Below are 13,197 nucleotides of genomic sequence, written 5' to 3'. Positions count from 1 at the left end.
TCACCATCATTGTACAAGCTTAATTCACTAGTAGTGATGCATATATTAGAAGTAACGAAATATCTGTATTTATGAAATGAAGAATTTTAAAAATTTACTCAATGCATTATCCTTCATCCCAAAATATCAATATCAATATCAATATATATATATATATATATATATATATATATATATATATATATATATATATATATATATATATATATATATATATATATATATATATATATATATATATATATATATATGAGTACACATGTGCGTATGTATCAATGATTGCTCTTTTTATTCACTGAATTTGTCGAATGTATTTGATGCTGTAAGTATTTGAAGCTGATGATTCTTCCCCTCACTTTGGACTTGACCTTACACATTTTTATACATTCCTTGGAGCAAAAGAGTCATATATCTTCCCATAGGTATTCCTTAATAAGAACACCCCTCGCACATTATTAATATTCTCTTAATTGCCTTTCATTCAATTGTACCTTTGGGAAATAATTAGTAACATGTTATTGGCTATAGCAAAAAATAATCATTGTTTGCTTTACAAAGCATCAGCTTTGTAATTACCATTTAATGATCCATTGGTTATCAGTTGCCTCACCTTTTGAATGAAGACAATGCTACAGGGTTACAAATTTTGTAGTTTTCTTATGTTTTTTCACTACCAAAAAGGGAGTTTTTCACTGTCATATGGGAACAATATAGTCTACTTTGTGGTTTATATGAGGATTCATTGATGCAGGATGGACAATTTATTTTAGATTTTTTTTTTCTATTGTGGCAATCTTTCTATGATCTTTGAAATGCCCTTACTTTGATTGCTTTTCTAGGAAAATAGTGATGTCTTTTTTATTTTAGATTGTAGGACTTAGGTATAACACCTCTATAAAATTTCGTGTATTGACAAAACTGTTTAACATGATTGGTGATTTTGGTATGTCACATTAAGAAGAGAAATTTCTTAGTCTTGAGTGTCCTATTTTTCTCAATAGAGATTTATTTTTCCTCTAGAGTGCAATCCATTTTTATTAGTTCTAGATATTACTCTTTCTGTAATGCTATGGGATGATGGCCTTTGTATACATGCTTTTTCTATTTTATTGATTGTATTAGTAGAAGACTCTGTCCTTTCTTCCTTAGCTGAAGGTGCATACTTTTAGAACTTGCTAGAAAATGCAAAGAGTTACTCTTCCACAAAGGTTGACTTTCATGTTTTTGTCTCTGTTTTAATAATTTTTGTTTTTCTTCATGTAGGTCTTGAGGGGAAAGTTTTCATGACATATGATGAAATATAGAATAGGATAGTGAAATTAATATGTTTAACTTTTAGGAAATGAATTACATACATTTTATTTCAATTAAGCCATTTTAAAGACTGGCAACCAAAACACTGTGCACAGTCCGTGCAATACTTTCTCCAATTTTTCCAACCCATTGAAAAGGTTTTCCTCATGATTTTAAAGGTTCTCCCATTGGTTTAATAAATATTCCAAATTATTAGAGAATTGCAAACATGAATTTTCAAAATCTTGCCAAAACGTTCCTCTCAACAAGAAAATGTTGTCATGAACAAAATGACAACATTTTAGCAACTTTTTCCCAACTTGGAGTTAGACCTTCAAAATTGTTCCAAAGACCAAGTGGACATATAATATGCATTAGAGGACCTCAAATAACATATCCAAGGCCATGGGAACCTTAGTAGATCATTTTACCCTTTCTAGAATCTAAGTCACCTAGTTGACAACATTTTGCACTTTCTAGCAACTTGGCCATTTTGGGTCTTGCCAAATCTCCTAAACACACCTAAGGACCAAATAGGACCTCTTATTAGACTAGTTATGTGGCTAATAATCACTACAAGAAAAGAAAAAAAAAGGAAGCCCTAGGTTTTATACTAGCCTACCTAGGTGCTCTTGCATCACCAACTAGCTCACATTGATAAACTAATAGAGTGTGTATCTTGGATGCTTAAAAATTGTAGCTTCCCTACTTCTTGTAATGCCAAAATCAGATATATGGATGAAATGTAAGAAAATACCTTATACCATGATAGAGTTAGTTAACAAGATAGGATGAATTCATTGATTGCACTTATATGCAATACATTACAATCTGACAATCATTATAAGCTTCTAACCATATGCTATGATTCAACTATTAAATGGTAAAGAAATTATACTACTAAATATAGGGAACCTATTAATTTAGTTTCTTACACTAGATCACTTATGTGTGAACCTTTCTCAGTCTAGATTTGGGACTGTTTGGTTGATAGCGACCACTCTTTGCATCTGAAGATGTCTAGTTTGCACCTGAACTACATATTTCATGCCTAACACCATACACAACTTCATTAGAAGTATATACTGCTCCAAAGATATTACCCAAACACCTCTAATGAGCTGAAAAAGTCATGCATAGGAGGAAATAAATCTCATGCCAAATGTAAGTGTAGCATGTGCCACTGACATCAAGAATTGAAACTCCACACTGCCCAAACTTCAACTTGTAAAATGCCCAGATTACAAGAAAATTTTTGTGCTAGAATGTAGGGAAAAAATCCACATAGAGTATACTATACTATGTAAGATTAGGAAACTTGCAATCTAACAATTGATTGGAATTGGAACAACATAATGTTATGGATTCAACGTCACCCTTGAAAGTGTTGTAATGGCAAAGTGATTGCGCAAAGGGTTGGATACATTTACTCTTTTCAATGACCCCCCCTATATGAGCACATTGGTTCAAGAGGTAATAGTATCTAAGAACCTTGCTTAATCTAAACAAGAGGTCTACTGGTGATGTGAAATGCACGTGGAATCTCAACATGGAAGCATTTATCTTCACACTCCACAACCAATATAAGAAGATATTTAATCCAGCCTTGTTGATCTTTGTAAGCCAATGTCTTGTTCTCTTTTTGGAAATTGCACTTCAATATGTACTTTGTGAGTTTCTTATTCATAACAAGGTCTCTATGATACTTTAAACTTTAAATAAACCTATTTGTACTTAAATTTGTCCATAAACATATTCTCATACTCTATATTAGTAAAGTTTCAAGCGATCTTCTTGAAAATCCCCTTGTAACAAATACATACAAACTATTTTCAAGAAGTTCTTGATCAAAATGTAAGGGCTTTTCTATAGAATTTGAAACTTTTGATGCTATCTTCTTCATAACTCCCCACAATATTATTATGTCTTCATTCTTTCTTATTATAGTGTACTATAGATTTAAGTACAAAATTTGATATAAATAAGCAAATCACAATAGTTCAAGCATGCATTTGATTTTGATATATGTATGTAGTCCTAAGAACTATATAGAAATTTGAATTGATATCACATAAGTAAATCGCTACCATTTGGAAAGGATGGCTAGACTCTTTCAAAACTAAAAGCTAGAATTTTATTTATAGAGAGAAATTGAGAAGGTTAAGTTCAACTAATTGGATTTTTCATAGTAGGCTCCATAAAAGGGGCTTGCACCCTTTCTTTAACGATAAGAACAATACTACATAAATAGAAAGTACAAGTCACTAAAGTAAAATAGATCTATATCTATTCAAAGGGAGCTCCTTGTACACACACAGACACAGACACAGACACAGACACACACACACACACACACACACACACACACACACACACACACACACACACACACACACACACAAGCTTCAAGTTGATCTTGGGATATTGGAAGTTTCTCCACTAGTTTAGGGAATTTTGTGTTGTGTGGAAATTTGCAAACATATTGTTTTAAAAATTTCTAATCTTAGAAGAGAAAAAGATACTATCTATTTTGATATAATTTCCATAATTTATGACATATACTCAAGTGACTTCTACTTAATTTATTTCCACATTATTGGTCTGCACTGTGTATGGGTGATAGTGTTGCAAGATACAACCTATGAATTCCCAAAAGAATAGATATGTAGAGAAAAAAAAGAATATAAATTGAATAACTTCATGCATGAAGAGGATAAATATTATGAAGAAACCATTTTAAATATTTTGTAGTAAATCTATAGAAATTTTTGAGCTTATAGTGTAAAGAAGAAAGGGGAAAATAATGTAACGCTTAAAATAAAATGCATAGGATAGCTTGGAAAATATGACTCAAAAGCAATAAAAGGGTCAGTTATCTTGCATAACCTAAATAATAAAATAGAGTAAAGGATAAAGGATTATAAATTTTTTTTACTTACCTAGTAGAGATCCAATGCAACACCAACCAATAGAAATCCAATGCAACACAAACTAGGAAAAATAGGCCCTAAAGACCAAAGACGGATTCTGCGGCAATAGAAATAAATCATAAATAGTGAATATTGTAATAATGGAAAAGAAGCAATAGTAATCAATATTGTAATAATGGAAAAGAAGTAGATACCTTCCAGCATCAACAATCACATTATTGATATAGGTATATCTATATCTTGTATGCTCTTTGTATCCTACATAAGAAATCGTATTGTGGTTGGGATTTTTTAAATATAGATCTTAGTGTCTATAGTAAAATTCATCCAAATCCATGCACAAAATATAAAATCCATACCTCTCACTTGCATGATGGAAAGAATTCCAAATTCAATTCTTTATTAATCTATAGAAGCTATACAAAATCTTCATTCAATGCTAGAATTAGCCCAAGTAGCTCTATCATGTCTTAACAAGGGGTTTTGAAGTCATGATTGGTATAGATAACTCTTCATAGCTCAAAAAAATAATAGCTCTTCAACAAATAAAACACCTCATAGAAACCCTAGAGAAGTGAAAAATTAGCCATGATCCAAATCTTTTACGTTGCCAATTCAGCTAATTGCAAGAGAAAGTTAACTCTATACCAAGAATAGAGGGTTTTGGTTTTTTTTTTCTATTCAATGTAGGCATAATTCCCTATCTTTCCTAAAGTGTATTTTGTTTGAGTGGTTAGAGTAGAGAACAAAGTACACAATTACTCTTTCCAAGATACATAAGAGAAACAAAGAAAACAAATTCTAGAATAACTTGCATGATTTCATTTTCATATTCCTATGCAAGGTAGATATACAAATAAAGGTTTTCAATGGAAGAGAAGAAGAACCTTAATTAATGGAAGAGAAGAAGAATGAGTGCCTTCCTCCAGCTCCAGGCCCATGTCCAGGGAGTTCCACTTAGTGCACTTAGATATGCCCGCATGAAGCAGTGACCTATGATGGCTAATCTGCACAAAGCAAAAAGATGGTAAAAGCCCCAATATTACTCAGAAGTGAAGACCTCAACATTAAACCCGAATGAAAATTGCATGGTCTGTGCTAGTGCTAATAAAGCCACCAATCCAAAGCATTATTTTTTTATATTGTCGAGGTGGGTAGAAATATAACATACTCTTTTTTTCTTTATTTGTTACGATAACCCAAGTTGGTCAAAATTTTGACCAACTCAGGCATAAAACCCTCATTTGGTCAAAAATTCAACCAACATGGGGATAAAAACAAAAATTGATATGATCATAGGCCAATATGGCCTTTGGTTGAAAATTTTGGTAGAAAAACAAGTGCAAATCTACTAGTCATTCATGGTGAACCATTTTGAGGTGAATTCAAAGAGAATTGAAGGGGCAGTTTCTAGAAGGGAATGAAATGAAATAATGGGTAGATTCATCAAATCCTACCTAATCTAACCTAACCATAAAATGGACAATTGAGGATGAATGACAAAAGATCTTAATTTTCTATTTATAGAGATGGTTGGTCAGAAGCAAAGGTTTTTATATGCTAGAGCCTAAGGAAGACAAGGAGTCTAGGGTATTGCTTCATTTAGTGACCTAAGAGAAGAGACTACATTGGCAAGAAAAGAAAGAAGGCTTAAGGTTATGGATTCTTGAAGGGTGAACAAGCTATTAGAGTTGAAGTGTGCAAAAGCCAAGCAGAATGGAGGATTGAAACAAAGATCTGTAATCTGCAAGTGTGTTGTAAGTTGTTATTAGATCAAACCTTACTATTACTCTCTAATCATTGTACTAGTCTAGGGTAAATTCTTTGGATTAAGGTTGACCTAACAGTCATTTGTAAATCCTTTAATCAGGTGACATTCCAATTGAATGATCTAAAGTCCTCTAACAAGACTCACTCTAATAGGGTGATTGAAATCCTTTAACTAGGTCACATTTAATAGTGTGCATTGAAACCTTAATAGGGTTGGCCTTTCACAAGGCATCACTTTAGAAGAGTGAGAATGAGTAGCATGTTACTAGTGGTTTTTCTCAAATTGGATTTCCACATTAAATCATTGTGTCAAATGTGTTATTGAATCTATTATGTTTCATGTTTACATTTCTACAAAGTTGATTTGACAGTAACCTACAAGTTTAAGTGATTGTATGATCTAATGGATGTATGCATGATAAAAATATTTTATGGATATGGGTTCACTAAGCTATGAAAAGTTCTAATTGTGCATTTGGACCTTGGATAACTGATTCACCCCCCCTCTTAGTTATTTTAAAGAATTCCAACATGATGGGGTCATGATATATTTATAGAAATTTGTTTGACTTGTATGTTTTTATAATTAAGTTATTATGGGTTGAAATCTACTGTCATGGAGTATATACAATGATATTGCATAGCTACCATGCATAAAGTAGAGGTAAGGAATTAAAAAATATACAATGATTTTGATGAATGCATCATGTAATTTTGTCTTCTACGTAATTTGTAGCATATGTATCATGTAATTTTTGGCTAACTTAAATGATTTACATATTTAATGCCTTTGACCATCAACATCAACTTTAGTCCTAGCATGTCTCTCATTTTATGGATTGTAGGTATCACCAAATAGGTAAGTATAACATTTAAACCAATTGCCTCCAATTAATATCGACTCCAATATACAATCTACTATTTTATTAATAATTTTTTTGGTAAGTCTACTACTTTCATTTCACTGCTAATTACTAAGAATTACTAGTCATTTTCATAGGGTGACATGGATACACCATAGGATACATGTAGGGATGTACCATCTCAGACACCTTCTTCAGTGAAGGTAAACCTTAATTAAGAGTAATTGTACAAATTATATAGAAACACATGTCATATTATTATGTTCTTTTCTTTAGGGATTGAGTTATTTTGATGGAATTATACTGATATTGATGTCACAACTTGTTACTTATTGATAGGGAAAAGCAAAAATGACAATAGATCAGATGCAATTTGAAACACATGTGTCATTTGCAGATGACATCGTGTGTAGTGTTGACCCTATATTCATGGCCCATAAATAGTTATTTTGATGGAACTATACTGATATTGATGGCACAACTTGTTACTTATTGATAGGGAAAAGCAAAAATGACAATATATCAAATGCGATCTGAAACACGTGTCATTTGTAGATGATAGCGCATGTAGTGTTGACCCTGTATTCATGGCCCATAAACTCATAAAAAACTAAATTTATGAAATTCTTAACCTTGTCCTTGAGAGAAACATAACTGAGGAGACAAAGACATTGAAAGAAGGATTGATACTTAGAGTCAATTCTTTGAAGGTAAGCAGTAATTAATCTTAAGCAATAATAAAATTTCAATAGATGTTTATATTTTATAGTATCTTATGGATCATGATCTAAAATTTTATGTGTTCTTCTTACAAGATTTTGTAACACCTACAAGACCATGTGGTCAATATGGTGAGGGTTGTAGCGCACAACATTCATGTAAGTAACACTTTCTCTTTACAATATTATAACACTTAACTTTGATGTTTATCCATTACAAATGAAAACAAACAATGTTGCAAATGTCTTTGCTAGTAATGTGGCTTGATCCTTTAAACATCCTTGAAAATAATGGTTTGATTTATGATCCAAAGTCCATAAAACAACTCCTATGAGAAGAAAGAATGCAATAGTTGTACACCACATTTCTGCATCAAATTTTTGCACTACTGCAATTGTACAAAGATAACCCTAGTATGCATATGAAAATTAACTCTAGTGCACCAAAAAATGCAATGTGAGAATTATATCTTTCTAGCCATAGAAACCAATCACAACTACAACTACCATCATTCCATACATATCATCTGTATATGCAACCACAATAAGAAGCTATCCATTTCTCCCATAGAAACCAATCATTCCATATTGATATGATGAGAGATTTGGATTTGTTACTCCAAATGAAAGAATCGATACATGTGAAAAAATATGAGCAATAAAAAAATATTATGGCCCTACTAGTGCAACATTGTTTGTTTTCATCAACATTATAACACTTAACTTTTATTTTTGGATGCTTCTAGCTAGTATCCCATTTGATCTTTATCCATTGCAAATTTCTCTGCTAACATTGTATTCTTCAACTCATGATGAAGTGTGGATGCCTCCCTCGGTCATCGCTCTAATATTGCTGATCACCAACAAGGAGCTTGCAAACATCTTCAACTATGCCAAGTACAACTAGTAAAACCTTGTTTTGCTATATTGTGTAATGTGTTAACCATGCATTATTTATTTTTTAAGGTGGATTTTATACTCATGGACCTATTTTGTACACTAATAGATAGACCTTTAGTTGATAGAACAACAAAGACCAGTACTATTGAAGCCGAACCATTTCCAGAGCAGCTCGTGTGACTAAACTGGTTCATTTGTAGGGACATTGTTGCTGAACAGGAAAACTATATTTTTGTTAAAATTATGAAAGCTTCTAGGTACTTTAAAATTGTTATTATTTATAATGTAATTGTAGTTTACTTATACATAACTCATTTTGGATTGATAATCTCATGATGTTTTGTAGGAAATTATGTTTTCTTTGATTATCTTTTTGAAATGACATTGAAGCTATTTGGACCAACCATATGTAAAAGGTACATAGTTTTATATCATTGGTACAATATTTTTCTTTTCTTCTATTTATTGTACTATATTAAAGTTATTGATCTAACCATTTTTTTTTTTTAAAGTGAAATGAATAGGGTCCTGAATTAAAAAATCAGCTCATTACATCTTTTGAGGACCTTTTTGGAAAAAAACATTTTTGACACTACCCTACTTCTCAAAAGAGTGTCCAAACATATAAAGACTGTGAGAGACCAATATAGAAGGGGTCTAAAGGATAACCCAAATTACAAACATCCTCCTATGATTCCACAGATGGAGTGGAATGAAATAATAGAAGATGCAAAAGAGAAAATGCTACGTGGTAAAGGAAATGAACCAGAAAAAGGAAAAAGAAGGTATGTCATGATAGTATTAAGTAGAATGTAATCATGTACTAATTAGTGATCTTTGTAAATATATAATCTAACGTGTTTCAAACTTTTCATAGACTACAAGACACATCAAAGGCTACAAAAGTGAGACTACAAAAGGTTGGCCAACACAAACTTAGCTCTGGTAGCTATATGAATCTTCAATCTCGACTTGTAAGTAGCAGCAATGGAATTTCATATTATTTTTTAATATATAATATTGCAAACAATTTCTAAAATCAAATTGTACATGCAAAACTGATGATATTAAGCAAAAAAATACAAGGCACAAAATTCAATGTAGAGCCCATAGATGAAGATTAAAAAAATTCCTTGAAGGAAGGGTATAAAGTTGTGGTTGCATGCCTACACCAAGAATTTGAAAGCCATACCCAAGAATCTGGTGCACCAAATGAGACACAGGTAAGTTGGTTAAATAAAAAGGAAATCAAATTGAATAGTTGAGAAATTTCATTTTTGGTGTTACTTCTCAACATAAATTGACTACATAACAATGCACATAACATTTCACTACAGCCTTCAAATCCTATCATAGAACTTGCGTGTGATGAAGACCATGATCTGCATCATAGTGGTGGAGGTATTAATTTTCTATTGGAAATTAATTACACAATTATGAACACAATTTAACATCTTCTATTACAATTTGATGTCTAACCTTTTTTTGAATATTTTAGAGCATGTTGAACATCATGGTGAAGGAGTGGAGCATGTTCCAAGTGTTCAACATGTTGAGGTGGTGGAAAATCAAAATGTTATTGTACATGATGTGGTGTTGTCAAGCAAGAAAAATGCATGTTATGTTCTATAGGTTAATGAAATACTTGTAACAGTTAAGAAAAGAAAAAGAGTATGCCAATTTAACCCATCTACTTGTTATTGCAATAGAGCCCCTTTTAGTACAGCAACCTTGTGCTCCTCAAAACAAGAAGAGACATCATAATTTGACATTACATGTGCCACAAGAGGAGAATGAGGAAGATATTGATGCTGTTGTTAGCCTTTTCCTTAAGAAAGCTAAGAAAAATAAAAAGAAGAAATGATTTTAAAAAAATGCTCTTTGATAAACCTTGTTTTATAAACTTTGTTGGATAATGAAAGAATGGAGTTTTAAGTAATTATCTATGAATGTTGCATATTAATATTAATTTTTATGTCATGTTAATGAATATTGTTATGTGTTAATGAAGCCTTGATTAGTATTGCGTATTAATAAATTTTATATCATATTAATGAATGTTATGTGATTGTATTGATTGAATAGTATAGTTCATAAATGGATGGATGGATGGATGAATATTATAGCTCAAACTAGCACACCTTCATTAATTAATCAATTTCATTCAAAAACTTTACCACTTGTCTCATTTTGGGTCTTGTAGTTGGATCTAGGGTTGACACTAAAATAATAATTTTACATGCAGGATGTGGTTGTTTGCAGTAATCAAATGACAATTATGGTGAATAGATCATATGAATTTTACTTTGTTTGATTATTTTGATTAGGGTTTCATTTTATTTATAGTTGCTGCAATTACAAAAGCCACATAAAAAAGTACAAATTTATAGTAGTATTCAACCACTACATTAAATTTTGATGAACAAATCAGTATGAATTTTACTCTATTCGATTGTTTCATTTTATTTATAGTTGGTGCAAATACAAGATCCACATAAAATAAGTACACATATATTAGTTTTGTTCTTTCTTTATAATAGTTTTGATTGTTAAAGAAGCTCATTGTAATGGATATCCCAATGTTATGCCAATGGTACTTGATCTAGCATATGGCTTAAGAGATAGAAAGGTACGCAAAAGAGGTTGAATTGCCAATATATCTCTTCCATTTGATAAGGTTGAATTGCTAATATTTTCTTAGAGGTGATACCTCTTTTCTAGTCTTTCATGATTAATCATAGCTGAAAGGATGCATGTGCATCTATTTTGCTTGTTTATTCCATAACTAAAGTACAAACCCCATATTTTGATGGTTGTAGTTTTGCCTTCTTTTGATTGTTTTGGGTTTAATTTCCATTTCATCATGCAAATTTTGAAAATGGTTAATGTTGTGGCTGCCAAGGTTGAAGGAGATGCCAATTCATCAATATTTGTATTGGAAGATGAGGTGAATATTTTGCCTTTTTGATTTTATTTTTCTTATTTTAGAAGAATTGTTGTAGTTGCTGCATACTAGTCTTCTAATTCTATCATGGAAAAGTAGGGCTCAAATGAGAATGATGATGAAAAATTTCCCCAGCTTGAGGTAAGAGGTGTTGGTAGGGGTTGCAAAAGAAGGAGTGCTAATGAGAAGAATGATGCAAAAGACTGCAAGCTAGTGAATGGTGGTAGAGGTCAAAAGAAGGAAACAATGTCCAATGCACTAAGTTCCTAAATTTTATATGCTTATTAATATATACAGTAGTATGTACATGATGCTTGATGAAGGTGTATATGGTCTTATAGAGAAACCAGGTAGGTAACTTGACACACCATTAATAAAATTCACTTGTCTAATAACAAGTTGTCTTGTCTCCATAGAATTTACAAGATCATTTTCCTTTGTTGTGGAAGTTGTCTAAGGGTAGTTATATAGCATATTGGTCTAAGGGCACTAGGCCAAAATCATGGTGTGTTTTTGTGCTAAAGTGAGAAAGTGACCAATTGACACTTGTCCTATGAAGAATATAGTCAAATTTTGAACCATCGCATGATCACAGGCGGTCAGTTAACCTCTAGGTCTCAAGTTGTGAAGTTGTGCAAGGTAGCAACAACAATCAAGTTTAAGGTTTTCACATCATCACACATGGTTAAGGTTAAACTGAGGTTAAGCCTATGAAGTGGCGAATGCTTTGGTCACATCTTCGCTGGGTTAATGTTGTGGTTAAGAGTTAAAGCTTGGAGACTGCGAACAAAGAGAATGTTAAGTTAGCAACTAGTGCAACTTCACAAGGTTTCATCTGCTATTAAGGTTTTTAGTTGTGATGCCGTGAAATGATGATAACGACCATCTAGGGTAGCAATCACAACATCGTGCAGCTAAAAAAATGTTTGGTCCTAGTAGTGTGAGGGTACGAGAAGGTGAGTTTGGTGGTCATCACAAGGTCACAATGGTTAGTAAATTGAGGAAATTTTAGGCTATGAAGTAGCAATAAGGCATGATTGAAAAGGTCATGGTTTTACAAGGCCATGGAGTTAACAAAGATTTAAGTTGTGAAGCCATGAACAGGAGTAGGCACTTGAAATATTGCTATAACATATAGTGATATCCTGCAGCTCATCAGTGATCGCTATATCTCCATAACACAATGTGATCAATGATCACATTCAACTTATCACTGTAACTCATAGTGATGACCTTTTAATAATACAACCATCGATCACTATAAGTTACAATGATCTCCAAGTTTCATTGCTAATCGCTATATCCTTTTTTGGCTCTCACTGCTATATGCTATAGTGATATTTAATTTTTTTGAAATAAAACATGTTGGTCAAATTTTCCGCCAATATTTACCAACATTGGTAGAAATTTTGACCAATCTTGGTTGAATTTTCCACCTAATATTTGTCAATATTTTGACTAATGCATCAATCCTGGTCAATGATTTGGTTTACATTTCAACCAAACTTGGTCAAAATTTTGACTAATGGTCTTACTATCAAGAGAGGCCAATTTTGACCAAATCCATCGTCACAATTCTGACACCTACATGATTTGCTCAAAATTTTGACGACAAAAATAGTGACAAAGCAATTGGTCAATAATTTGACCAACATGAGTCAAAAATTTGACTAATTTGCATCAAAAAATGAGTGAAAATGTAATAGTATGACCAACACTTTATTTTGACACTCAGTCATCACTAAATTACTCGGTCACTTGTAACTATTTTGTTTGAC

The sequence above is a fragment of the Cupressus sempervirens genome, chromosome 8 (genome assembly GCF_028749045.1).
Source record: "Cupressus sempervirens isolate cs-2001-9-10 chromosome 8, ASM2874904v1, whole genome shotgun sequence".
NCBI lineage: Eukaryota > Viridiplantae > Streptophyta > Pinopsida > Cupressales > Cupressaceae > Cupressus > Cupressus sempervirens.
Note: the sequence above shows the minus strand (reverse complement) of the source record.